Below are 25917 nucleotides of genomic sequence, written 5' to 3'. Positions count from 1 at the left end.
TGACATCAAAATTAAAAACTATTACAAACAAAGGGGACTCCAACAGATGGAAGGAAAATATGCCACTTTTATAATAATGATTATCTAGACCACAAAGAACTCCTATAAATAAATGAGACAAGTATTTTTATGCTATATATGATAGAAAAAATGAAAACAAACGTTAAATTTCTCTCTTATGCAAAAGAAGCGGAGGGCTGGTACAGGGCTCCACAGAATGCACAGAGATCCGGGCTGTCTGGCTCACTGCACCACCGGTGGGCCTCATGGTCTAGGATGGCTCAGTGGGGGTGGGGGTGGGGTGGGAGGAGGAACAGCCTGAGTCCTGAGAGCTCTGGGAAGCAGAGTTTGAAAGGGAAGGGAGGTAGAGAAGGCTGGGAAGCGAACTTTAGCAAAGACCTGAGGCAGGTGAGGGAGGTAGCTTTGTAGATATTACCAGAAAGCCAATGTCCTGAGGCAGGAACATAACTGGTTTGTTGGATGAAGAATAAAGTACCATTTGTGACTGGGACCAAGTAAGCACAGGAGAGAGTAGGAGGAGATGAGGTCAGAGAGGTGAAAGGGGGGTTTAGATTATGGAGCACCTTGTAAGTAAATACAAAGCCTCTGAGCTGAGAATTTAATTTTAACAGGGTCCATCTAGCCGCTGTGTTGGTAACAGGATCTAGGAGAGCAAGAGCAAGAGCAGGGAGAGGCTATGCAATAATCCAAATGAGATATAAGGGTGGTTTGTACACCATTTATAAAGTTTGTACCTTTTGACCATCTTTACCCATTTTGCACACCTCCCACCTCCCGCCTCTAGCAACCACCATCTGTTCTCTGTGTCTATGAGTTCTTTTTTTTAGATTCCACACATAAGTGAGTAGAAATAGTAGGATGTGACCAATTCTAGATACTACATCTGAAGGTAGAGCCAGCAGGGTTTGCTCACTGACTGAATGTGGGATGAAAGAGAAAGAAGAGAGTCAAGAATAACTCCAAGGTTTTTGGCCTGGACTAGTGGAAGAATGGAGCTGCTATTCACTGAGATGAAACAGGCTGCAAGGAGAGTGGGTTTTGGAGGGGAAAATCAGGAGTTCAGTTTTGAGAGGTCTGTTAGATATCCAAGGGAGCTGTCAAGTAGGCACTTTGATATCAGAGTATGAGCTCCAGAGGAGAGGTTTTAACTTGAAGAAAAAAATTGGTAATTATTGGTATGTAGGGGTTACTGTCTAGATGGCATTTAAAGTCACGAGACTGGGTGAAATCGGGAGGAAATAGGGTTGATAAGGAAAAACAGAGATCTGAGGATTAAACAGCACCCCAACTGTGGAGGTCAGGAAGATGATGAGGAACTAGCAAAAAGACTAAGAGACAACTTCCAGTAAGGTAGGAGGAAATGCAGAGAATGCAGTGTTCTGGAAGCTAAGTGAGGAAAGCATTTCCAAGAGGAATAATCAACTGTGTAAATGCTGCTGACAGGTCAAGTAAAACAAAGGCTGAGAACGGATTCAATGGCTTTAGCAATGTTGGGGAGTAAAGGCCCGAGGAGTGGACTCAAAAGGGACCGGTGGAAAGCACTGGACTCAAGGAGTTACAGACGATGCAGAGAGGAGCAGATGTAGAGGGGGATGGACGCAGGCTCAAGAGAGAGTTTAGTCTTGTACCACAAGGCACTGTATCTCTAGTATCCAGTCTAGGGCCTGCCACACAGTGGTAACTCAGTAAATATTAGCGGATTGAACTAAGTGAGGTCGCTCGCTAGCCACTGAATCAGGAAACAGTCTTAGTTCTAGAGGCTTAAGAGCTGATACAGTGAAATGGGAGGATTCCTGGTCCAATAAAAAGAACTGCCTTTATTTTCCTACTAGGCCTAAAAACTCCTTAATTTGGAAAACTATGCCTTATATGCCTAGAACAGATATCCCCAAATTTGAGAGGAATAGCAACAGAATTTGACAAACACAGGCTCTACAAGAAAATATACTTTCAATCCTGGATAGGTCCAATCTCTCCCACTACCTCTTGCATCTGGGGCCCTGTGACTTTGTACCCAGGGCTGCAATAGGATGCCAGTCCTCCAGCTACGTCATGCCTCTTCTGAAGCAAAGTAGGAGACTTTGGGTGGTTCCTGAAGGACACTGACTTCCAGAGGCCTTGTACAACTGACAGCTGGCTGTGGCAAACCGGTAATTATCACAAATGTTTGTTCAGTTATTTATATTTTTCAGAGTGATTACACATACACCCTCTCTTTGTAATCTCACAACAACTTTGTGAAACAAGTATTTTTATCACTTTGATTTCACAAAAGAGAAAACTCAGAGTCTGAGACTTGAATAAAAAAACGCATGTCTTTTAACAAATGGTGCTGGGACAACTGGATAGTCACATGCAAAAGAATGGAGTTGGATGCTTACCTCACACACAAAAGTTAAGCCAATATGCATTAAAAACCTAAATGTAAGAACTAACACTGTAAACTCTTAGAAGAAAACAGCAGTAAACTGATTTGACCTTGGATCTGGCAATGGATTCCTAGATGTGACACCAAAAATATAAGAACAACAACAAAAACAAAAACAAAAAAACATAAATTAGACTTTATCAGAATTAACAGCTTTTGTGCAAAGGACACTACCAAGAAAGTGAAAAAGCAACCAACAGTATGGGAGAAAATATTTGCAAATCATGTATCTAACAAGGGTCTAGTATCCAGAATACATAAAGAACTTACATCTACTCAACAAAAAGACAACAGCCCAATTAAAATATGGGTAAAGGACTTGAATAGACATTTCTCCAAAGAAGACATACAAACGGCCAATAAGCACATTAAAAAAAAGATGCTTAACATAATTAGTCATTAGGGAAATGCAAATCAAAATTACAATGAGATATTACTTCACAACCCCAGAAAATAACCAGTGCTGACAAGCCTATGGAGAAACTGGAACTCCTGAATATTGCTAGTAGGCATGTAAAATGGTGTAACTGCTGTGGAAAAGTTCGGTGGTTCCTCAAAAAGCTAAACATGGAATTACCATATGACCCAGCAATTAATTCCATTCCTAGGTATATACACAAAAGAAATGACACAGGTATTCAAGTAAAAAATTGTACACAAATGCTCTGAGAAGGACTATTTACAATTGCCAAAAGATGTAAACAACCCAAATGGCTATCAACTGAGGAGTGAATAAACAAATGCACCTGTTTGCAAAAAGAGTATAGCAATGGGGCTTATGCCTCCATAACATAATAAACACCATCCTTTACTAATAATCCTTGGCATTTTCCAACACCTATGGCTTTTGCTCTTCTGGTAGATCACAACTCTTAGAAACATGAAGTGCAAAACTGACCTTTTAGCCCTCCTGTGCCAAGTTAAGGCTGCCAAGGAGGCAGAGATGGATACCAGACAGACTGGTAGTGACCACTGTATGAAAACCCACTCTAGACAGTCTAATTCAAGGTCTTCAAGGTAAGAGCATTCATACAACCTTTTGCAAACCGAAGTGTGTTGACCACTCTCTCCTTCTCTCTGAGCTCAACAAGGTCCTACTCCAACTTGTGTCCATACCCTTTAATCACTGTCCATGTAAAGGTCATTTCAAAGTATGAGAAATTTTACATGCATGCAACTGGAAAACCAAGCTATAATACCAAGTTATTTGGAAAAATACAGCTGCGAAAACTACTCCTGGAAATCTGACAGCTAGATACATATTCCCTGACATAGCCAAGTATTCCATTTTCAATATGCCAACAATCTGGTCTTTGTTCATCAGTTCAATAGAGGATGAGGTCAGGGTCACTGGAGCCCAAATCACTGCTGGCCTTTAGGAGCTCGATGGCTTCCCAGATAAGAAAGAGAATACGGAGCTAATTTCCAACATCTGAGTCTCAAGGGTCCTGGCAAAAAATCTCCTTAGTTAAAAGCACAAAGTCTCCAAAACAAACACAAGCAAGACCCCGCTGAAATGAGAGAGGGGTAATCAAGCACCAATGAGCTACCTTCCAGAAAAATTAGGAGAAGCGTTTGGGTAACCAACACAGTTTGAACACCTATCATGGAGACATACAACGGTACCTGTCTCACCCTCACCACTCCGCTTTTCGGGTAAACTTCTCAAAAGATTTTTCCAACATTCAGCATTTCCTTACTTTTTACCCATCTCAATCTGGTTTCTGCCTCTTCCAGTCTCAAACGGTTCTCGATGAGGTCAAAGACTTCATCTGGCTCAATTCAACAGATCATTTTCTGTCTACATCTTTACTTGATGATGCCTCTCTTTTTCAAATACCCTTTTCTTGCCTTTTATGACACATCTTAAACTGGAATTAGATTTTAAAGTAAGACAAAAATCAAGTATAGTTGACATTACTCTTAAAAATCCTTGAAATGGCTCATTAAGTAAAGCATACCTATTTTTGTGTACATAGCGCTGCGCAGTCATTAACAGCATAAATGTACACATGCAAAACAATGAGTTTAGATGCAAAATAAAGCTTCGCTCTCTCATCTAATTAAAAACCCCTTCAAGTGTATTGGGTTAAGTCTGCACTTTAACTGCAAGTAAGATGCCATTCCACTGTACCTCTCTGGCCACTTCTCATCCCTTTCCTTGGGGCTTCCCTCCTGTACCCAGCGTTGATTGGGCCTGAGCCTTCTTCCCTTCTCAATCTCTATCGATGGTTCTCAACCTTCCACTGCTCAGTGGAATCACCTGAGGAGCTCTAAAAAAAAAATCCCAGGTTACAATTCAGACCAAGTAAACAGACACAGAATTTCTGGGATGGGCCTTGGCATCAGTATTTTTTAATCATTCTATGTTTCCAATGTGCAGCCAAGATGAGAGTCAGTGTTCTATACTCTCCTCCTAGAGCAGGGATCACACACTCAACGCCAAAAGGATCAGAGAAGTAAATGAGCAAAGTAGCCCAAGCATCAATTTTAGGGAGTGGTGGGTTCTTTGGTGAACTAGAAAGCAGCTGGGATCAGTTGTGACTTAGCTCCAATCAATTGTTGCCACACGGGAAAGCCAGCTCAGTAGCGCTACATCTTCAAATTTTTTTAAGAAAAACCCCAAATCTGGATTTTCATGGGAAATCTTCACATTTTAAATTATTGGCAATTAACTCAAAATTAAATAACAAAAACCACTGTATTGGAAACACAAAACACATCTGTAAGGCAGGTTCAGCTGTGGACTGCAGGTTTGCAACCTCTGTCGTAGGTAATTCCATCCACACCTTTCAATTCACACCTAAAAACTTGTTTCCCCAGTTCAGCCCACTCCTCTGACCTATGGATTTGAATTATGAGATGCTTATATGACATCTCCACTTACAAGTCTCACCAGTCTCAAAGTGAAATGTGATTTAAACCCACCTCAAAACTATTTATCCTTCCAGTGTTCTCTATCTTAGGTAACAACTCCACCATTCACCAGGATGGGCAAGCCAGAACCCTGGGAGTCACCCTACACACTTATTTCTCCCTCTCACCGCTTGTGCCGTATCAATCACCAAATCCTATCGATTATGCCTCCTCAATATATCTCCTGTATCCATCTACTTCTCTCCACTTCCTGCTACCTCCTTCCTCAGTCCCAGCTACCATCTTTTCTCTCCTACCTTTCCACAGTGTATTCGTTGGCTCAGGCCACCATAAAATACTACAGACTAGCTGGCTTAAAAAAACAGAAATTTATAGAATTTCCAGAAATTTACATAAGTCCCAGATCAAGGTCCAGCAGGGTCGGTTTCTGGTAAGAATTTTGTTCTTGGCTCACAGATAGTCACCTTCTCACTATGTGCTCACATGGTCTTCCCTACTCTTCTTACAACGTCACCAATTTTATCAGATTAGGGTCCCACGCCTATGACCTCTTTTAATCTTAATTACCTCCTAAAGACTCTATCTCCAAATATAATCATTTTGGGGGACAAGGCTTCAAAATATCAATGGGGGGAACACAATTCATTCTACAGAACACAGTAAACTTAATTAGGGCCAGCTGCCTCCCACATTCACTTGTTTCATTCCAAACAATTTTCTCCAATATAACCAGAGTGATCTTTTATAAACACAAATCTTTACAAATATGTGTGTACATATTTGACCCAACAATTCCACTTCTAGGAATCTATCTTGCAAATATATTCACACACATGAACTGACATTAGTACTGTCAGTTATAGTAAATTATTGGAAACAATTTAAATGTCCACTAATAGGGTGGTTAAATAGTCTGTGGTATAGCTATACAATGGAATACTATACAGTAATTCAAAATAGTAAGGCAGCTATACATGGAAATGGAAAGATTTCCAAGACTTTATTCTGAGAATAAGAGAACAAAACAAGGAACACAACAGTGTGTACAATGCTACCATTTGTGTAAACGACAGATGGAAAGAATATGCATTTGCTTGAATGTCCAGAGAAAATGTCTAGATGTATGCCTCCTAATATAGCTCCTGTATCCATCTACTTCTCTCCATCTCCTCCGCTACCTCCTTGGTCCCAGCTGTTTGTTATAGTAAATTATTGGAAACTAGTAACAGTGGTTATCCCATTGGAAGTTGTGGGGAAAATAGCAGTTGGGGAGGGAGTAGGACCACTGCAGACATTCCTATTTAACGGGCTTAGAGGATGGCCCTGCACTAGTTTTAAGTTCCTCTTGTGATTTTGATGAGCAGTCTGGACTGAGAACTGCTGCTAGAGATAGCCTTCACTTACTTTCCCAGATTCATTTTATATCTTCTTGCCCCTATCATTCTCCATGTTCCTGTCATTCTCGTGTCTGAGTTCCCAGAAAAAGTCCTGTTCCTTCTGCCAGAATATTGTCCCCATAAGCTTCACCTTGTAACTGCTATTTATCCTTCAGAGTCCACCTCACCTTCAAGCCCATTTCCAAGGAAACTTTCCTAGTTTCCAAACTAGGTGAGGACCCGTTTTACGTACTCAGAGGATCCGGTACTTCTAGAGTTTATCACAGTTGTATGAGGTAATTCTATCATTGTACATGTATGCATCTGTTACTCTTTATAAAGTCTAGGAGTGCAGAAACCACATCAATTGCTTTTACCACTGGATTCCCAGACCTAAATGGTGTCTAGCTGGCAAAGTCGGCCCTCCCTCAGATATTTGTCAAATAAATGAATGACAGCTCCTGCTCTCAAGCCTAGCTTAGTAGATAAAATCAACACATAAGTAAATGAGGACAACGCAGTGTCACCGGTGTGAAGGCAGCAATCTGTTTAGAACAGTGGTTCTCACGTAGGGGTGATCTGGGCCCTCCCAGGGGACTCCTGGCAATGTCTGGAGGTATTTCTGATTGTCACAACTGTGTGGGTTGTGTGAATGTTTGTCACAACTGGGAATGGGAGTAATACTAGCATCTATTAAGTAGAGGCCAGGAATGCTGCTAAACATCCTCTAATGCACAGGACAGCCCCCTACAGTGAAGAATTATCTGGTCCGAATGTCAAGAGCTCCAGGGACAAAATCCCCTAATTTAGAGGATGGTAATGCCCATAAGGGTGATCAATTCTACTCCAGGTGGTGGGGTTTCTTATTCTGGGATGTCAAGAAAAGTTTCAGAGAGGAAGTATATATAGTTTTCGCTGCACGAAGAAGGGTGGCAGGGGCCAGGTCCATGGAAACTGTTTGCCAGAGGTAATGGGAAGCCTCCGAAGAGTTTAAAAGCAGAGTTATGGTTTAAACAGTACCTCATACTCCAAAATTACTCATCTCCTATTCCCTTCTTACTGAAACAAAACTTTCATTCTCTTAGGGCAGCTGGTTTCAGCGAAACATTAAGGCCAAATTAATTCAGACTAGGATAAAGTCAGCCCCTTCACACTCCAGAATGTTAAGCTGCATTTTAAAATATGCAAATACTAATGAATACAAATAAATCTTTAACTGCTTAATGTTCAGGTTGTTAGTGGATAAAGCTTTTTTTTTTTTTAACTCAACAGCCAGGCTGGTCCTGGTCAAGACTTCTCCAAATGTTTCTGTTTTAAAAAAACTTAACTTTATTTCCCCTTGTCCCCAATTTCTGAGCTCCCAGATTTATAAAAGATATAAGTTTTCCCCACAAGTATCTCATAAGTTAGTTCTTCTGCCAGAGAGGATAGGAGAACCATTTGGATGCAATAAATATGAATAAATTGTATGCATAAATTAGGAGTGGTCTATCGGTTTTTTAAAAGGCTTTCACTAAGTCATGGATACTACTGAAAGGAATGAAATTGAGATAATTTTAATGGCATCACCAAGAAAGAAAACCGTGTTTTACTTCACGTCTGCTGCTTGCTGAGCTGGATGCACAGGCTCTGACCTAGTATGGCAATTCTTAGGGTCTCAGCACTGGGTGCTCTGTTTACAAGAAACTGAGGCCTGAGACTAATAAAGAACAAAGAAAAACGCCTGGCACCAAAGGTTTGGGGGATGTTTTGTACATGAATGATTTTGAGGAGGAACACTTCCTTAGATTTTGGACGGCACTACAAATCACGTTTCTGCTTACGTGTTAAGAATTTTTATTTCGTGCTTTCAGATCATTTCCTAATAAGAAAATACCTTGTAATTTACAAATAGCAATGTATCCTCCCTTACATTTGCTGACCACTAAAACTGGATAAAATTTCCTTAAGCTTTACCAGAATCGAAGGATTGGGAATAATGTGAGCACAACAGAGTTCAGATGCAACATCAACTCCAAGCCCAGCCAGCTGGTTTCCATCGAGAGATCCCCCAGGAGAAAGCCCCTCCGAGGCGGCGGCCGGGGGCGGCGCGGGAGCGAGACCCACCCGGTCGGCCCGGAGACGGTCGCAGGGCAGGACTGGGGTCCGCCCGGCCTCCGTTTACCTTTGTTTCAGGTACTCCCCCTCCCAGCCGGGCCGGGGATCCCGCCCAAGGCCCCAAACTGGTGACACATCCTTCTTTGGCCAAGTCGGGCTGAGGTTGGGCAGGGGGCGGGGAAGGAAAATAAAGCCTCAGCGCCTAACGACGTGACTCTCAGTTCTTCCAAAACGTTGGCATTTGTTTCTCTGCCAAGCTTTCCGGTTAACAAGTTCCCGAGGGCTGCGCGGGCGAACTGGCCTAGGAGCCCCGAAAGTGGGAGGGAGCAGGCCGTCCCCCGCCTTCCCTCCTCTGTGAGCGCCCCCGGGGCAGGCGGTTTCCACACCCCCCGGGCTGCCACGGCCCGGGCCCGAGCTGGGAGTGCAGAGGCGCCCGCACCGCCTGGAACCCCGACTTCCACGGCTCCGCCAGCTCCACCAGCGCAGCGCGACCGCGCCGACCCCTCCGGCCAGGCCGGTCCCCGCCCCCAGGCTCCGGCCCCGCCCGCCCGGGCCTCCGCGTACCGCCCCCAGGCTCGCACAACACTCGGGCCGGGCCCAGGGCGCTGGGGCTTCAGGCCGCGCGGCGGGCGTCCCCGCGCCTACCTGAGCGCCTGCGGCTCCTCCTGCGGCTGCTGCCTCCGCTCACGGACTGCGCTCGCCGCCACGGTTCACGGCGCCGCGGGATACTGGGCTGCGAGCGCGGCGCGTGAGGAGCTGAACCCCGAGCGCGCCCCGCCCAGCCGCCTGCCCGTCCCCTCCTCCCCCTCGTCCCCACCCTCGGCCGCCGGGTCGGCGCCCCGCCCCGCCCGCCAGGCCCCGCCCCTCCCCGCGGGCCCCCACCCGCACAGGTCCGCCCACCCCACCGCCCCTCGCTAAAAAGGGGGCCGCCAGGGACGCCGCGAGAGCCGCAGGGGCCGCAGTCCCAGGTATGGCGGCTCCTAGGAGACGCGATTTGTAGTACTTACTACTATTTGGCGGATGCGAGTCTCTCAGATTTGTTATTACTGTGATTGTTATTATCATTGTTGTTGTTGTTATTGAAGCGCCATTGATCGTTTTGCCCTCCTTCAGCCAACGCGCAGCCCTCGCCTGGACAGCCCGGGTCACTCCAACCCTCCTAGTGGCCTGCACCTGCGCCAATTTTCTTCATGAATTAGTGAACAAATTGAAAGAGATATTTATGTTTAACTGTTATGTTGTTAAATATAAGACAAATACAGAACGCCACATAAAAACAATGCAGAACTTAAAAATTATTCCGAGACATGCACCCTTATAACAACCCCCAATTTAATGCCGTGTAAAACAAAACCTCATCAATAGCTGGGAGGACACAGCCTGGAAAGGGCTCCTAAAATTGCCCTTCTCCTAACTGCCACAAGAACTCAAAGGCCACTTGTCCATAATCATGCACTCTCCAAGAAGATGTTTGTTACACATTTGTAAAATGGAATTAGGAAACTCCAGTTTAGTGTATCTGTAAAATTCTTAATTAAAAAGATAAATAATATATAGGCATATAAATAATTTAGTAAGTTAATCAATCGTGAGATTGAACGGCATGAGTAAGGAGAACCTGAGGGTGGGGGATGGGAGGTATATAAAGATTTAAAAATAGCCAAGAATTAGGTGGTTTGTGAGGATTGGTTCTGGGTACCTGGGCTGTCTGTCCTCATTCTATGTCACTAGCACCTAGCAGACCACCAGGCGTATAATAGGTACCATGTGTGTATTTATAGTGCAAGGAAAGAAAAAAAAATATTGGGGTGAATATTTATATTTATATTATATTTGTATTTATATTTTTATATTCACCCAAAACAGGTGTTGCCTGAATAATTTCATCCCAGGTCAATTTTTCTAATAGCTAAAATGATGAGTTCTGTGAGATGTGTTGATGCTTTGGAAAGTCATTATACTTTAAACTTTATACTGCTTTTCCATTTTTAAAAAAGCCCTTTCACATACATTATGGTATCTTGAGACTGTCAACAAAATTCGCTGCTACCAATCTAATGCAAACAGGAGTCCCCAATCTTGGGTGTGATAAAAGGGGAAGCTTTATTCTGGTAAACAGCTTGCAAACCCAGGAAAGCAGCCTCTGATGGAAACACCAAGAGACAAAGGGGAGGCCTCCTTTTATAGACAAAGCACCAGTCTTGATCCCTGATTGGTCCATTTTTATAGGAACAAAGAATCCAAATTTGCAGTTTGATTAATCCAAATAGCACTATCCTGATTCGTGGAATCACACATCCTGATTTGTCATTATGGAGCTGCTCTGATTGGTCAGTAAAGATGCAAATGAGGATATAGTTGTGCAGGTTGGATTGGACAGGGCAGGTCTCAGCTCCATCTCAGGTGGAGAGATGATTCCAGCAACTCCTTTATAAGGGTCTGATCAGCCAGCGGGAAGGAGGTTTGGCAGCTCAGTCTGTGGCTTTTCCGTGATATGTAGTATATGTGAAAGGCCTCTGATGGCAATGGCTGCTAGACTGTGGTTGTGATTTTGGGCCCAATTAACCATGAGGTGTCCTCTTTGGCAGATATATTCCCTCTGGGGGTTCACAAGACTTAGAGCCATCCCACGAAAAAGGCAGGGCAGGACAGAAGGACTTTGCAAAGGTCCTAGTGTAATGCATAACTGAGAAGTACACAATGAACCATAAAACAGTTTCAGTACTGCTGACCCTTCCAATCCCTGCTGGATACCTGGTTTGTCTTGACAGTTTTATTGCCTGAGTTCCTTTGGATTCCTTTGGCTCCTTTGGCATACATTTATATAAAGTATACAACACCTAACTGGAAATTTAATTCAATATGATGGCGTCAGCTTCTTTATCATGAGCAATTTGGTGAATGGGGGCTAAAAAGCTGCCAAATTGCTACAATTTATTGAGCACCCTGGCTTTGTGGTTGGTGGTAGAGGTACAAAGAACATAAAATGAATTAGACACAATCTTTGCTCTCAAGGTTTAGGGCTGAATTAGGGAGAAAGATTTGGCAATAAATGACTTTTTAATTTATTTAAATGGTAGGGGAACAGTCCTGAGCACAATTAATTATATTAGGTGTAGGGAGAGAGTAAGGCAAGTCTCAGAACATCTGATTTTTTTTAATTATAGAAAAATATCAAATATTCCAAAAGTAGAGAGAATAACATAATGAACTACTATGTACTCATTACTCAGTTTCAACAATTATCATCTCATGGCCAATTTGTTCCATCTGTACCTCACCTCTTTCCCTCCTTGGATTATTTTGAAGAAAATCACAAGCAGCGTATTATTTCACCCATAAATATTTTGCTAGGTATCTCTAAAATATATATATGGTTTACTTTTTAAAACAACCACAAAATCATTAAAATAACTTTGAAAATTAACAATTATTAAACATCTAGTAAGTATTCAGATTTTCCCAATTTTCTCATAAGTGTTTTACTATAGTTTATTTCTAATACATAGTTTATTTCTTCAAGTCAGGACCCAAGCAAGGTGCTCACACTGCATTTGGTTAAAATCTCTTAAATCTTTTCTTTTCTTGCACTTTATATGTTGAAGAAATTAATTGCTTGTCCAGTGAAGTTTCCCACATTCTGCATTTTGCTAATTGCATTCCTGTGGTGTTAAAATGTTGTTCAACGTTTGTATTCCTTATAAAGTGATAATATAACTAGAGATCTGATCAGATTTAGGAAAGTGCAATCCATAGTAAAGAAAAAAGTAAATCAATGAAAAACAGAACTGACACACATTAGAATTAGCAGACAAACACAAAACAGTTACTGTAACTGTATTCCAAATGTTCAAAAAGTTAACCAGAGACCTGGGCTATGTAAAAAACAAACAAAATTGTACTTCTAGAGATGAAGATTACAATGTTTGAATAAAATACATTCATAGGATCAATGGCAAGTTAGACATTGTCAAAGAAAAGATTAGTGAACTTAAACTCACACCAATAGACAGTGTCCAAGTAAAACATACATAAGAAAAAAAGATTTTAAAAATAAAAACAGCATGGGTGACCTGTGGGACAACTTGAAGTGGACAAATATATGTGTAAATGGACTCTCCAAAGGAAAGAGATGGGAACAAAAAACTATTTGGATAATAATGACCAAAATTTTCCAAAGTTGACAGACTCACAGACCTACGAAGTCCAACATACCCTAAACACAATAAACATAAAGAAAACCACATGAAAGCCATCATAATTAAATTGTTCAAAATCAGTAATAAAGAAAAATCTTAAAAGTAGACAGAAAAAAAGACATATATATATATACACACACATATAGAGGAACAAAAAAAGGATGATAGCAGGTCTCTTGTTAGAAAAAATGCAAGCAGGAGGATAGTGGAGTAACATCTTTAAAGTACTGAAAAAAAGTTGTCAATCTAGAATTCTATTCTCATCTAAAGCATCTCTCAAAAATGAAGGTGATACAAAGACTTTTTCAGACATACAAAAGCTAAAAGGGTTCATCATAACAGGACTGTACTAACAATAAATGCTAAAGGAAGTCCTCCTTGCATAAGGAAAATGACTCCAGTTGGGATTATGGATCCATAGAAAGGAAGAAAGTGCACAAAAATAGTAACTGCATGTATAAATATGTAAAATCTTAAAAATGCTATTAAAATCTCTTTTAAAGATAATTGACTATTTAAACAAACTTAATAACAATGTATTATGAGTATGATTGCCAGATATTAATAATATACAGGATGCCCAGTTTAATATGAATTTCAGATAAATAATTGTTACTTTATTAGTATAAGTATTTCTAAATATTGTTTGGAACATACTTATTTTATTAAGTTATTCATTATTCACCTGAAATTTAGATTTAACTGGGTGTCCTATATTTTTATGTGTTAGATCTAGCAACACTAATTTTGAGGTTTATAACATAAATAAGTAAAATGTATAACAAAAGCAGCAAAAAGGCAAGGAGGGGAAATAAAAATATGCAGCTGTAAGTTTCTTATACTCGTACATAAAATGGTATAATTTCACTTGAATGTAGCTTTTGATAAGTTAAAGATTTATACTATAAATCCTAAAGCAACTACTAAAATAACAACATAACTGAGGCCAAGCTCTTACCTTTCTTTGACTAAAACCTTATTCTAGTTTGAAGTTTATTGTATTTTGGTCATGGTTGATAGACCTGATGCTTTATTCTTAAGTGAGTTTGATGCTGACCAGAACCTAATGTGCTAAGGGTTTAATGATTAAAAGCAGTGGACATATAGTATATGTACAGGTAGGAGTGTCTGATGGCAAGAATGCAGGTGGGTCATAGTTCTATCAGACTAAACAAAGCTAGCTTGGATTAAAGCAAAATGTACGCTAAAGAAATGAAGTTCATGTGCAGTTACAATAATAGAGTTTCAAAATACTGTACATGAAGCAAAAATAGATGGGAGCAAAGAGAAATAGACAAAGCCACAATCATTATTGTAGATTGCTGTACCATCCTCCCAGTAATTGATAGAACAAATTGACAGAAAATCAGCAAAGACATAGAAGACGTGAATAACACTATCAAACAATTTCACTTAATTGACAATTGTAGGACTTTCCATCCAATAACAGAATTCTTTCCAGGTGCACATGGAATATTTACCAAAATAGACCAGCTTTTGTGTCATAAAACAAATCTCAATAAATTTAAAAGAATTCAACTCGTACAAAGTGTACTCATTAACTGCATGGAGTTATATTAGAAACCAATAACATGTCTAGAATTCAGTACATTCCCCCCTCCTTTTAACTTCCAAACTTGTTCCTCCTCCCATGTTCCTTTCTCATCTTAGGTCAAGATTCCATTATCCACTCAGTCACTTAAGCCAGAAATTCTTAATTCCCTCAGCTTCCTCACCTCTCTCATGGAACAAATCTTCAGGTTCTGCTGATTTTCTTTCTTAAATCTGTTTGCTCCTCGCTGCCTCTAGTACTATTCAGTCATCAGATGACCTCAGTTCAGGTCCTCACCATCTCTCTTTGTGGGCCTGCACCAGCCACCTCATTGGTCCCTCTGCCTCCTATCTGGCCCCCCTTGAACTCATTTTCCACATGTGGCTGAGCATAGTGAACAGTTTGTCACATTATTATAGTTTCTCAGCATCTGTTGAAAAGCTTTCTTTAGGGAAAAGCTTTTCTTTAGGGAATCCACTCTTAGAAGTCCTGACTCCCGAGGTGGAAACCAGAACTCACTTTCCCCACCTCCTTTGCAGCTAGGGGAGGGTATATGACCTAGGCTCAGTCAGATGCATCTCACACAAGAGTTAAATTAATAAGAACACAATGTGAAGAAGCAGGATATCCAAAACAAAATTAATTTGTTAAATATATATGTAAGAGATTCCAGAAATATTGTTTCCTTGTAGGGGGAATGTGATTATTTTGGGAAAGCTGAAAATTTTGAAGTTTGTCTTTGATTTTCTTTGTTTTTCTTTTTGTTTTCTCCTTTCCTTTCTCCCTTTCTCCTTTCCTCCCTCTCTTTCTCTCTTCCCTCCCTCTCTTCCTTTTTGCCTTCCTTCCTTCCTTCCTTCCTTCCTTCCTTCCTTCCTTCCTTCCTTCCTTTCTATTTCAGCTTTATTGAGACATAATTCACATACCATATAGTTCACCTATTTAAAATGTAAAATTCCATGACTTTTGGTATATTCACACAGTTGTGAAATCATAATCAAAATCAATTTCAAAACATTTTCTTCAACCTAAAAAGAAACTCCATATTTGTTAAGCCACTCTCCTTTCCACCCATCCTCCCTTCCAGCCATAGGCAACCACTGCTCTACTTCTGCAGTGATAAATATTATGAACATTTCATATAAATGGAATCATATAACATGTGGGCTTTTGCGTCTGGCTTCTTTCGCATATGTACATTAATGTTTTCAAGGTTTATCTAAGTTGTACTGATCCATGTATCAGTACTTTATTCCTTTTTATTGCAGGATAATATTCTATTGTAGGGCTATACTATGGTACATTTATTTATTCCCCTGCTAATATTCCCCTGCTAATGGCCATTTGGGTTACTTCCAATTTATGGCTATGACAAATAAGGTTACAATGAACATTCGTGTGTTAGTCTTTGTACGGACATATGCCTTCGTTTCTCTTGGTTATATATCTAGCGGTGGAATCACTGGGTCATATGATAACTCTAAATTTAAAGTTATTGATTTTCTTTGCTTGAAGTTTAAGGAGATGGTTTTTGTGAGAACCAAGGTGTGAGACAAGTTGATTCTTTCATTATTTTATCATTTGAATTTAAAAAAAAAAAATTTTATTGGGGAATATTGGGGAACAGTGTGTTTTTCCAGTACCCATCAGCTCCAAGTCAAGTCATTGTCCTTCAATCTTGTTGTAGAGGGTGCAGCTCAGCTCCAAGTCCAGTTGCCGTTTTCAATCTAGTGGAGGGTGCAGCCCACCATCCCACCATGCCATGCAGGAATCAAACCGGCAACCTTGTTAAGAGCTTGCGCTCTAACCAATTGAGCCATCCGGCCACTCTATCATTTGAATTTTTAATGAGGCAAGCTTTTGTATACAGAAAGAAAAAACCCAAAAACACTTACAGCTACTTTTGTTTAATTAATGTCAAATTTATTAAAGGTATCCAGTTTTAAAATCTAGTTTTTCTTAGGCTTTTAAGCTTAACTTTAAATTTTATGATTTTATTTATAAATGTATTTTGGTATAATTTATAATTAATTTATAAATATGATAAAGTTCCCTAAGCACTTATTATTAACACAATTCAATTCTTAGGTATTTCAAACTACAAACTACAACTACAAATGTAATATATTTGATTCACTAAAGTACTTCAAATAATCAACAAGCAAGCTTACAAATCTAATAAACCAATATTGCTAGCACTTAAACTCTGTTTACAAACATAATAACTCAAAAGTTATAGAATTAGGACCTTAGATTCTCTGAAAAATTCAAACATAGTTTATAAACATAATCAATTCAACTTTTACACATTTCAAATTTAAATCCCCAATCTACTACCAATTAAATAACTTTAAATATTTCAAATTAAAATCAAAAGTCTAAATTCAATATTTCAAATACTGTCAAACAAAATATACCCAAATTGCCAAGATGATTAAAAAAATAACTTATTCTTGGAACTCAACACAAAAAAGTGTTAAGTCTTAGGTCTGAGTCACTGTCTTCACTCTTATTTGGAGACTGTGTAAGTTTGGCAAGTAGAAAAATTTAGTTAAAGTGAGGAATCATAAATAATAGTTCATGCATAGTTTAACATTTCAAATTAAATGTTTGAAACACATAAATATTTAGTTTAGAACATACAAATATACATTCATTTGACATATGTGTTCTTTGTGTATGAGTCTGTTAATTGAAGTTCCAAGACATCTTTGTTGTATAAATCACTCTCATGTTGTATCCCCTATGATCTCTAGTTTGGATTATGTTGAAATGGAACAAAAACTTTAAGCCATGTGCAAAGCAATGTAAATGTGGATTGATTTTGGATTTTTACATTTCCTTGCAATCTTTTGTTAAAGATTGTCTTATCCACTTTTGGTTTATGAAATTTTTTAGTAAGTTGCTATTAGCTAGTTTTTCCAAAGCATTCATCCTAATTTTCATAGGAACAATCTTCTTTTCCACACTCATATTTCATGACTATTAAATATCCTATTTAATTAAATTAGGTAAATACAATAACAAGCACAACTAACATGCGTAGGTTTGGAAACAAACGCAACTGATTCTTGGTATGTGTTGTGCTCAACTGGTGGAAGCAGCAAATACCAGTACTTATAATAGAGAGATACTAGCTGTAGGTACTCAGCTGTAAGTATCCTGGGTACCAATTGGAGGAGGAATGGAGAATGTTGGTTAATTTAGTAATTGAGCTAAGTGGAAGATGAAATAAAAAGCTTCTATCATTTTTCATGTTTTTAAAATTTGAGTTACAATTTCCATACAGCAAAATCTACCCTTTAGAGTGTATATAGTCCAATGAGTTTTGACAAACACTTGGAGTCATGTAACCACAACTGCCATGATCAAGATATAGAATATTTCTGTCACTCCCTCAAAATTCCCTTGAGCTTTTCCTTTGTAGTCAATCTCTCCCCCTACTCCTCCAACTCCAGCTCCTGGCAACCACTGATCCTATGTAATTTTCTGGAGATTCATCCAAGTTATTGCGGTTATCAGTAGTTTGTTCCTTTTTGTTGCTGAGTAGTATCCCATGGTATGGATGTAGCACAATTTATTTGACTATTGACCTACTAAAGAACATGTGAGTTGTTTGCAGTTTGGGGCTACAAGGAACATTTGTGTCAGGTTTTGGTGTGAATATGTTTTCATTTCTCTGTGTAGTGATATGTCACTGTGCTTTAAATTTTCATTTCCTTAATGGCTAATAACATTGAACATCTTTTCATGTACTTATTTACCATATCTATATCCTTTTTGGTGAAATGTCTGTTCATGCCTTGCCCATTTTTATATTGGATTGTTTTTCCCTGTTGAGTTTGAGATTTCTTTATACATCTAGATACTAGTCTTTTGTCAGATATCTGATTTGCAAATATTTTTTCCCAGTCTGTAGTAACTTGTCTTTTCATTCTGTTAATAGAGATTTTTTTTTTTAGACCAAAAGTTTCTAATTTTGATGAGGTCCAATTTATAAATTTTTCCTTTTATGGCTTATGCTTTTGGTGTTAAATCCAAGAACTATTTGCCTATTGCTGGATCCTGAAGATTTTCTACTATGTTTTTTTTCCCCTAAGTTTTACAGTTTTACATTTTACATCACATCTAGGATTCATTTTGAATTATTTTTTAAACAAGATGTGAGCTTTAGGTTAAGGTTTATTTTTTAATTTTTTGGCCTTTGGATGTCCGATTGCTACAGCACCATTTGTTGAAATGGCTATCTTTCCTCCACTTTTGAATGTTTGTCAAAAATCAGTTGGCTATCCCAGCAGCAAGGAGTATACCTATTGCCTCAATTGTAGTTTCTAGTACCGTTCACCAAAAAAAGGAATAGGGCTCCTTAGAGAAACAGTTGATTCTAGGACTGGGGCAGGAAATATATCAGATGATCCTGGAATATCTTGTACTATTAGAAAGTAAGGAAGGAATATTTAAAAAAAAAAAAAAAAGCACATTAATGGGGGGTTGTCAAAGGTGCATAGGAGCAAACTGGAAGCTAATGGCCAAAGTTGGAACAATATGAGCAACAAAAAAAAGTACTATTGGATTATAGTCCAAAGTATAAAGTAAATACACAGGCTGAGATAAATGGTTAAATAATAATAATTTTAAAAATGGAGAGAAAAGACAAATCTCCCACACCGAATTACAAATAATCGATGCAGATACTCTGCCCTCAATGAGAGGAACATAATTCCCCACTCCTTTGGTGGATGAAGAGTGCAGAGTGACATCCTTCCAAAGAATATGGTCTGGAAAAGGGGGAAAAGTGACTTTACAGTGGAGAAATGTGGTAAACACTACCTCAGGCAAGTGATCAAAGTCAGTATCAACAGGTATAAATCATGCTGGTAACATGTCCTCTTGATATCATGTGATAAATGGCACTTTACTTCTGTGATCTGCCTCCTAATATCCCATCACCCCAATCTTATTAGGAGAAAAACATCAGACAAATTCCAGTAGTGGGACATCCTACAAAATATATGACTTGTACTCCTCAAAACTGTAAAGGTCATGAAAAATAAGAGAAGTCTGAGAAATTGTCACATCCAAGAGGAGCCTAAGGAGACATGACAACTAAAAACTAAGGAAATCTGAATCCACTATGATTATTAATACTAATGTATCAGTATTGGCTTCTTAATTGTAACAAATGTACCATACTATTGTGAGGTGTTAATAATATAGGAAACTGGGTACAGAGTGTATGGGAATTCTTTGTACTACCTGATTAATTTTTCTGTAAATAAAAAACAGTTCTAAAAAATAAAGTCGGTTTTTAAAAAAATCAGTTGGGCATATTTGTATGGCTCTTTCTGGGATCCCGTTCTTTTCCACTGATCTATTTGGCTATCCTGCCAATAACAGTCTTGATCACTGTGTGGTATTGTCAGAGGGATAGCTATCTAATAGGCCTTAATAAGTGGGTGGTTCTTGCCCACTTTTAATTGAGTTATTTGTTTTCTTACCGGGTGTTGAGAAAGTGCCAGTGTACTAGAGAGAAGACGATGCAAGTACTCAGTGTACCTTGGGACAAGTTGGTAGGTTTGACAGAAGGAATGGGGAAAGTTAATTTAATAATTTGGTTAAGTGAAAGTTGGCTATAAAAGCTTCTGTTATTTTTATTTCTAAGTTCCTTCCCAGGGTTGAAAGGATGCTTACCCAACTGAATTAATATCAGTTACTTGGAGATGTGGGATTATCATATAATTATAGATTTGGGTTATCTGTTTGTAGTGTCTAGACACTAGACACTGGATCTAGGTTCACCTTCTAGAATGATTTCTCCTGAACCACCCTTTGACAGGTTAGGTCCCTACTTATATAGTTGGGCTTTTTACCAAGAGAGTCCCTAAGGCCATGGCTTTCAGCTGGAATTGAACTTGTTCCATAACCCAGTGAATTGCATAGTCCCTAGGCATACCTAAAGTTATATCTTTACCCCTCCCCACCTTTTCCTCAAAACCTTTTCCAAACATTTTTGGATTTGGATTGATGGGATTCTGTACTCCTCTAACTTGTCTGCAACTGCCTAATGGAAGGGTTTTTAACCCCCCACCCCCAGGCCCCTTTGGCAGTCTGATGAAGCCTGTGGATCTCTTCTTGGAATAATGTTCTAAAGTCTATTTCATAGAATACATAAGATTGCAAAGGAGACCAGTTATTGAAATACTGTTATCAAAATATCGAAACAAATTGTAGTATATTTATATATGGATCTTTATAAACAGATTAAATATCAAGAACTAGTGACAAATTTAAGTGCTATCATAATTTCAAAGTAATGATGAGCAGAAATGATACTTCAAGATATTTGCAGTAGCCATAAAGTTAATAGAAAATATCTGTGAATTCTATTGGTGACAAAGTCATTGTGTGGTGTATTGCTTCCACTTATAATCAAAGGAAGTGCTAGATTTTCAGTTACAGGTTAGTGAAAATAAAGATGTGATTATTTTTTTCTCCACCTGAGTTCATGACTAAATGGTATCCCGTCTCTGTTCTGTGAGATACTTCACCCTTTTCACATTTTACTTTTTTAATTGTCTCATCTACTACCATTTTCTGTTCATTTTTTTTTACCCTCTGGGATGAGTTTTAGAAGGAGATTGAGAGTTAGGGATATGGGTGAGTGCAGACTTGACTCCTGAAACTGACACCTGTCACTGTGCCTTCCACCCTTTTGCTACTCCCACATTCAATGCACTGCCTCCTGAGCCCAGCTGGCCGTGGCAAGCAACTCCCCAACTGTGAAAACCAGCCCTAGTCACAGAGGAGTTGGATTCTGTGTTGGTTTCTGTCTGTATTTTGTTGATTTATCTTTAAGATCGCCACATAGCTACTTGTTCTTTCCTCCTTATGATCCAGAAGCTTGTTATGTTGGAAAAGTGTTTTGCTTCAGACATGCTGAATCTGGACAGGCCCTTTGGAATATGCGAGAATTCAAGTGGCTTTCCAGTCCCAACCTCTATAGATCCTAGAAGGCAAAAAAGAACGACACATTTCAATATTCCTGATAAAGCAGAATATTGAAAACTTTGCTATGGAAAATGAGCAAAGATATACACAATCTATTGCCAGTATTGTGAACCTAAACAATGAAGACAATTATTTTATTAAAGTGGGAACAACTATTTAGCCTCTGCAATGTCGCCTTCTTCTTTCTTCAGTTCCAATGCCTGGAGACACATTATACAGTGGGACTTTCAGTGGTGAGAACAAGATGTGTTTTCTGCCTTTGGTGACACTGCTGTTTTCACAGTGCTTTTCTTGCTGTGGGACTCTTGTTGATTTCTGCCCTAGAGGTCGAGGGCAGAGATGTTCAGTTCTCCAGACGAGTTCCCAGGGGACGGGGAGTGGACTGGATTCTGGCCAGGGTCATTTATTCTCAAAGAAATTAGAAACCAGTGTGATATTGCTGTGCTTATTCGGAAGGAGTAAGAAATAAACCAGCATGTGACAGGGCAAGGAAGTTTATCTCCATCGAGACAAACTTTTATTTTTATAGGTCTATAGAGGTGATAAAAATGAAGGCCAGGAGAGCAGAAATGGCTGGTCGTGAAATTGGAGACAGACAGAGACTGATAAAACAAGTTTCTATCCAGCATAGGTTGTTTTTATGTAGTTAGGATTCTTCCCCTTTAGTCTCTCTCACAGTTCTTTTTTTTTTTTAAAGTAAGAAATTTTAGAATATATAAAGCTTACACAAAAGTAGAGTTAATTATATGATAAACATCCATGTATCCACCACCCAGATGGGACAAACATTACAGATACCTGAAGGGAGAGGAAAGCTCTGAGTTGTCGCATCCTGCGAGACAAGAATTGAGGGGAGCAAGGAAGGTGGCGCAGGGTTAAGAAAGACAGCAGCCAAGAATAGAGTGCAAGTGGGACCAAGGGACTGCAGCCTCAAGGACTGAGCCCCGAATCGGGGCAACGCATGGCTTTTGTTAGTTAGGTGAGGAAGTAAAAGAAGTAAGGCTTGTCAATCTCAAGGTCTGTGAATCCCATACATTATAATAGGAAACTGATTCAAGCCAATCACCCTTGCCTGCAGGCAGCTGAACCATAAGTCTCAGGATGTATGTATCTCCCCAAGGGACAAGACCTTTATGCATATGAATAGATGGAGAGCACAGCATTGAGTCACTTCCCCTGCAGGTTTGTGGGAAGGAATGCAGCCACAGAGGCAGAGGCTCTCCTTAGCCGTGGGAAGGTGGGGGGCTGTGCCCACCTCTATCGACCTCGTGAGTTCCCCAGATGGTCCCCATGTGGCTGTGTCTGGCTTGGGTTGTCCCCCCTGTGGGGAATCTTACCCATCATTGACTAGCCAGCCATCTTTTGGGGCCAAACAGGGAGACATAAGGTGCAAGCACAAAGGTGAAGCAACGTCCCTGAAAGGACCCGTCTCACAGACTCTCCTTTCTTTAGGGGCAGGTACGAGACAGACGGGTAGGCTGCTGCGTGGCAACAATGAGTCAATGAAGATATCAAAAGAGAAAGGGTCCTGGTTTCCCATCTTCCTGTCCCAGAGAATGTGAAGCCATCAGCCAGGTAAGAACTAGTCTATCCTCTTTCTCTCCTTCCTACCCACCCCCTACCATTTTGGGGGAGAACAAAACAGCCGATATTACGTAAGTGGGTGAGGAAGACAGGTAGGTAGAGCAGAAAGCACAAAGCCCTACTTCCTTTTCCTACTGCCAGCTGCCAGGCCTGGGCTGATGGAGGGGAGAAGATTTACCGTTAACTGAAGTGGTGAGTTTCGATTACTCCGAAGGATTACGCATTGTAATTGCTAAACTAAGACTGTGTTTGTGACTTAAAATAACTGCGGGACTTGTCCATTATTTAAAGGGGAACAGAAAAGCCATGGGACTCACAGAATTTTTGTTCAGGAACATGGAAGGTGACTTCTGCTGAATAAATGTTTAAAGGAAAAACAGTGAGAGACAAAGCCAAGTTGAGTTTGTTAGCCAGGAACCATGCTTGTTCTGCATACCACATGGAAAGCATTTAGACAAATCTAACATGCCATTGATACTACAATTTTAGATGCAGCCAAGAAAGAAAAAAAGTTACTACCTATGATACATCAAAATTAAGGCAAAAATCTGTGATGAACAAAACACCAAATTTTAAATAAAGACGGGATCAGTGTTACTTATTTTTCCTTTTGCCTCAGGCTGTAGTATATCTTGGCGTGACACTCACTGATCTTTATTTAAAAATTTGATATTTCATTCATTGTGGAGTTTTTTGCATCAATTTTGGTTTTGAAAAATATTAATTAAAATATATATATCTTGATTTTTGAGTTTTTTTTGGAAGCCATTTAAATTTTTTATTCAAGGCAAGTGCTTCACTCATCTTATCTGCCTCACCCAGTTCCTCTGGGAGATAGAGATGGTGATAGGGGAAAACGGGGGGGGGGGGGGGGGGGAGGAGAAAAAAAATTCTTTCGTTTATTTCCTTGCCCATGTAATTGCAAATGCGAGAAATCGTTTCATAAATTTCCCAAAGAGGGATGTCTTTAAAATTCTTACTGGAAAATATCAGTGATGATCTAGTTGATAGCTCCAGATAACACTGAAAAGGGGAGCTCTAATCTTCTTGAGAATACTCCAATTTACTGTCTGGATGACAAAAGTCTGCAATAACCCACTAAATTGGTGCTCTCAATGCTGCTGATATTAAAGTATGAAGCAAAAGTCTTGTTGTGTTTATATCCTCATTCCTGCCATTTAAAAACATTCCCTCTAGGACTAGTGAAAGTGTAAAAGGAGATTTATGATATCTGTGTTTGATGATAATATCTGGTGTATGGCTCTCTACCATTTTCATCCTCTCAGTTAATTCTCACACTATTCCTCATTTGATTCTCAGAACTACCACAGAGATTAGGAAGGGAAGGTATTGCCCCATTTTATGCGTAAGGCGTCAGCCCCCTTTTTCAGATGGGACTGACAGACGAGTCTATGGAATGGGAACCAGAACCCTGATCTTTGTCCTTCAAGGACAGTCCCTTTCATGTACACTGTTGTGTGCCACTGAAGACATGTGCAGAGACACTTTAAGTGGCCCTGTTTGAGGGATAGCAGCTATAATATGAGCTGGTTAGCAGCTGATCTCCCTGAGGCTATAGCCAGTCTCCTAATGCAGTTTCATATTAAACAGGTTTGAGAGTGAGTCACTTTGGCACAAACCAGCAAAGCGATTGCTCCAGCCCTGCTTTGAAACTCGAAGTTCTCCCTTTGCCTGGGGGGATCAAACTCAATGCAAACCTCAGCTATAATATTGCAGCCACTGAGCGGCTGACTTTGGTGTTTCACTGATATAATTTCAGGCTTCATTTAGCATTCACCAGTTTTCCCCTTCCATGCTTACATGATTTGGTACAGATTTCTCTTATGTTAACACCTCGGTCTATGCAAGGTTTCCTTTGTTTAGGTAATACTGGAGTAGAAAAGAAGACACACCCTGCCTAGGGAGCTCCTCGTCAAAAAATAAAAGAAAGCTCTCAGCCCAGGTGGGCCGCTGCCTGACATGCAGGTGAGCCTTAGAGGTAATAGAATTTTGATCAGTTTGAGGAGAGAATTTGGATTTTCTGTTGCTTCTTGTCCAGGACTGAGGCGGTTGCTCTTGCTAATTGATTTGGGTCCTAAAAACATCACCTTCTAAGCTCCACTGGTCTGACTGCTGAGAGAATGAATATCTGGCTATGCTGGATAGCACGTAGGGCCTAAGTAAGTGAGACAGTGAAAGCATGTGGGAAATAGATTAGAATAAAATAGAGGGATCCATGGGTTAGCCCCTAAATGAGGTCAAAGAATAGTTTTGTTTTGTTTGTTTTGTTTTTTCCTTAAAAGAGAACTGGGAAATGAACTGGTAATGGTTTTTGGTGGGATATTAGAATTTGTAGAGTTGAAACAGTTCTGGGTAATGATCACGTTCAGGAAGAAGCCACAGGAGTGGCTGGGGAAGCGGAGAGGAGGTGGAGGTCATCTGTAACCTTGGCAGGACGTGGGGAGGAGAGTTAGCCTGAGGCCCAGTGAATGTGGAGCAAGTGACCAGGAGAAGGACAGATAACAACAATCACCACAACAAAGGGTAGAGAGTTTTACAACAGAATGAAGAATAAGTTTGGATATGGTGATGTGGAGCCAGAAGAATGAATATGTCCCTTTTCCCAAATAGCCGTGGGGTGTGTGAAGAATGGAAGAATAAACATCCTCATTCCCAGGGGACTGCGGGGAAACACAGTGTCCTTCAGCAAAGGTCACTTTTCAGTTAAGGCAAGAGGAGACAGGAGCCCAATGGGAAAGTCTTACATTGTAGAGAAGG

The 25917-nt window shown here is 39.9% G+C and overlaps 1 protein-coding gene and 1 long non-coding RNA gene across 14 annotated transcripts in view; one reads left to right on the top strand and one right to left on the bottom strand.

The window, feature by feature from the left end:
* PPP2R3A (protein phosphatase 2 regulatory subunit B''alpha) overlaps positions 1 to 9827 on the bottom strand; it is a 142018-nt gene extending 132191 nt beyond the window's left edge. For 2 of the 5 annotated variants that reach the window (XM_074312882.1, XM_074312885.1), the window contains exon 1: positions 9445 to 9581. The gene's annotated coding sequence lies outside the window, so the exon portion shown is untranslated. Of the gene's footprint in view, positions 1 to 9444; positions 9582 to 9806 lie in introns of those variants that run through there. The other 3 variants (XM_074312880.1, XM_074312884.1, XM_074312883.1) reach the window with 2 other exon arrangements.
* Positions 7952 to 25917, top strand: part of LOC109456036 (uncharacterized) — a 114015-nt gene continuing 96049 nt past the window's right edge. For 5 of the 9 annotated variants that reach the window (XR_012489677.1, XR_012489675.1, XR_012489678.1 and 2 more), the window contains exons 1-3: positions 9631 to 9767; positions 23008 to 23130; positions 25024 to 25125. This is a non-coding gene — a long non-coding RNA (uncharacterized LOC109456036). Of the gene's footprint in view, positions 8878 to 9630; positions 9768 to 23007; positions 23131 to 25023; positions 25126 to 25917 lie in introns of those variants that run through there. The other 4 variants (XR_012489676.1, XR_012489673.1, XR_012489672.1 and 1 more) reach the window with 2 other exon arrangements.

This window comes from Rhinolophus sinicus, linkage group LG10 (genome assembly GCF_036562045.2).
Source record: "Rhinolophus sinicus isolate RSC01 linkage group LG10, ASM3656204v1, whole genome shotgun sequence".
Taxonomy (NCBI): domain Eukaryota; kingdom Metazoa; phylum Chordata; class Mammalia; order Chiroptera; family Rhinolophidae; genus Rhinolophus; species Rhinolophus sinicus.
The sequence above is the reverse complement of the archived record's forward strand: the minus strand, read 5'-3'. Positions and strand labels throughout refer to the sequence as shown.